Genomic DNA, 3,241 nt, shown 5'->3' with positions numbered 1-3,241 from the left:
CCCCTGTGTTGCTGCCGTCGAAGCGGCAATGTACTCTGCATCGCAAGAAGATAAAGCAACTACCTTTTGCTTAGTTGATTGCCAGCAGATCGCGCCGCTTGAGAGGAAATAAATCATCCCGCTAGTGCTCTTACGATCATCAACGTCACCGGCCATGTCACTATCCATGTAGCCGACCAGCTCAAGCTTCTCCTTTCCTCTCTTTGCGCAGTATCTCACACCCCAGCCTCTGGTTCCGACCACATAGCGCAGGATGCGCTTGACAGCCACAAGATGCTCCTCCCTAGGTGCTTCCATAAACCTACTCACGTATCCAACGAAATAAGCAAGGTCATAGCGTGTGTTTACCAGATAGCGCAGGCTCCCGACAATGTTGCGGTAATTGGTGGAGTCAATTGTCGTCGTAGTGCCGACCTTCCTCAGCTGGTGTCGGGCCTCCATTGGTGCCTTTGTAGGGTTACTGTCTTCTAGCCCAGCTGTGTCCAGTAGCTTCTTTCCGTACGCACCTTGACAGATGGTGATGTCTTCTAGCCTAGGAATGATGTGTCGCGATCTCCAGCAATAGGCGACAGATTCCAACCCTGCCACCGGCGCGAATACCTCTTCGAAGTCCGCACCTTACTTCTGGACGTAGTCCTTCACCACCAGACAGGCCTTGTGCTGCACAACTTCTCCTTTTTCGTTACGCTTCAGTTTGAAGACCCATATGAACCTTATGGCTCAGTGTCCCGGTGACATGTCCTCCAAACTCCAGGTCTTGTTTCTAGTGATGGACGTCATCTGTTCCTACATGACCTTCAGCCAGCATGGTTCTTTTCTTCTTCGGCGAAGGTGTTCAGTTCATCTATGCTGATGGCATGCAATTTATCCTGGAAATGAGAAGAAGACGTGAAGAAAGTCTATCCCAAACTCTTCCAAGAGGTTCCAACTTTCGGGGACGAAAGTTTCTAAGGTGGGGAGATTTTGTAATGCCGAAAAAAGAAAAAAAGAGGGAAAATCAGCCTGAGTCAACGAAGGGGCAAATGAGTCTTTTTTTTTTCCATCATCTGTTATAGAGTACAAGTGGTACCCTAATAGTAGCCACCAACAAAAGGGAAATTAGTAGCGGTTAAAAAGTTTTAACATTTTATTTTTCTTTTGTAGTTTAATAGTATTATTAAGTAAGAATAAAGAGAATGTTCTCGATCTCTTTTTTTTGAATTATTAATTTAGCTTTTGATAACTATGTTGACTATAAAGAAACCATGAATTGACTATAAAGAAACCGATGAATTCTTTATTTGAATTTTTATTATTTTTTATTCGCTAAATATGGCCTAATCTACCATAAATTTATTTATGGTTGGGTAAAGAAAGAAGAAGCCCCTACCGCCAAATTTCTTCAATTTCTTCAATCAAATTTTTTTTACTCCTTTGCTCCATCGAATTTTACACCATAAATATTATTTTTTTTACTTCTTTGCTCCATCAAATTTCTTCAATCAAAGTTCCTCCTCCATCAATGCCCCTACCGCCACCATCAACGGCTATTCCTCCTCCTCCATCAATGCCCCTACGGCCACCATCAACGGCAGTTGCCAATCCAGGGCATCTTTATCCGGCAATGATCAGGCTAGACTAAAGCCATTACATTCGGATAAGATCAATAACAATGTAGATCATCCTACGGTGTGGGACAACATCGATGGAGGTTCTTTCAGGTATAACCCATCATCATAATTCAATTTGGCTCTCTTCTTTGAGTTTTTCACTACGGTTTGATCTTTCTTCTTCAGCTTTAATGTCAACCTTATGGAAGCTTTGTTCGAGTATGTTGCCACAAACAAGAAACAGCCAACAAAGCTAAGAGGCCTCAACAATGGCGGACGAGCGCTAATCTCCATTCTCGAAGGGCAAGAAACATTGCAATAATTCTTAAATCCCTCACCATAACTCGGCAAGAACTTCTCGATGCTCTGGCGGAGGGACATGACCTCGATCCAGACACACTCGAAAAGCTTGTCAAGATCACTCCAACCAAAGAACAACAATCTCAAATCCTCGAATTTGATGGCGATCCATTAAGGCTTGACGATGCAGAATCCTTCATTTTCCATCTTCTCAAAGATTTTCCGACAGCCTTCAATCGTCTAAACGCCATGTTTTTCAGATCAAGCTTCAAATCAGAGCTTAATCGACTCAAGGACTTTTCCCAAACACTTAGTAGGGGTTGCGAAGAACTAATGAATAAAGGGTTATTTACTAAACTCTTGGAAGCAACTCTCAAAGTTGGAAACCGATTGAATTCAGGAACAACGAGAGGTAATGCAAAAGCTTTCCATCTCAATTTACTCTTAAGACTTTCAGATGTAAAAAGCACAGCTAGAAAAACCACATTGCTTCATTTCATTGTCAAAGAAGTCATCAAATTGGAAGGGAAAAAACAATTCTCAAACACAAATTCAAAGAATCTCAAATCGGAAAAGGAAATAGAAATCGAATACATAATACTTAGATTATCAGCTATGGAATCACTCACCTTAGAGCTCTCTAACGTCAAGAAAGCGTCCACAATCGACTACGAAACCTTCACTATCACTTGCCCTAATCTATTAAGCAAAATCTCAGAGATACAAAACCTTCTATCGATTGAAGGCGGTGGTGAATACAAGAGAAAGATGTTAGAATTTGTGAAATCCGCAACGGAAGAAGTTGAGATAGCAAGAAGAGAACAAAAAAGAGTGTTGGATGAATTGAAGAAGACAAATGAGTACTATGAAACAGGGGATAGAGAAAATCCGTTAGGGCTTTTTGTGATAGTAAAGAATTTTGTGAACGCCGTGAATCAGGTGTGTCGTGAAATAGCTGGGGAGTTGAGAGGGAAGATCAAGATGGGAAATATGGATGCATGTCTGCCATTGAAGAACACAATTAGCTTGAGATTTCCACGTTTGGCCGAACATTTCAAGTGTAGAAGCTGTCCTGCCCATTCCATGGATTAGCTTTTCTGAATTGGATTCTCCTACAAAAAAAAAAAAATTCTTTTATATTTGGTCTTGAAAAGATTAAATGTACAAATTATTTTATAAAGAAATACACATTTTTGGTTAATATGGTTGATTGATTTCATGGCTAATGTGATATAAATCTTTAATACTCAAATCTATTTGCCTGTTTGTTGTGATTCTTCTTGATTCTTATAATGTATCTTATAAAAATAATTGTTAGATAACTCCAAAACTAATAAGTAGATCATTCCGCT

At 40.4% G+C, this 3,241-nt stretch overlaps 1 pseudogene; it reads left to right on the top strand.

Annotated features, from left to right (window-relative positions):
• The first annotated feature begins 806 nt into the window (after window positions 1-806).
• Window positions 807-2,981, top strand: LOC147790359 (formin-like protein 4 pseudogene; annotated as a pseudogene).
• The last annotated feature ends 260 nt before the right edge of the window (window positions 2,982-3,241 follow it).

This window comes from Cucurbita pepo, chromosome 11 (assembly GCF_057944985.1).
Source record: "Cucurbita pepo subsp. pepo isolate OVF chromosome 11, ASM5794498v1, whole genome shotgun sequence".
Lineage (NCBI taxonomy): Eukaryota > Viridiplantae > Streptophyta > Magnoliopsida > Cucurbitales > Cucurbitaceae > Cucurbita > Cucurbita pepo.
Note: the sequence above shows the minus strand (reverse complement) of the source record. Positions and strands in the feature narration are given on the sequence as shown.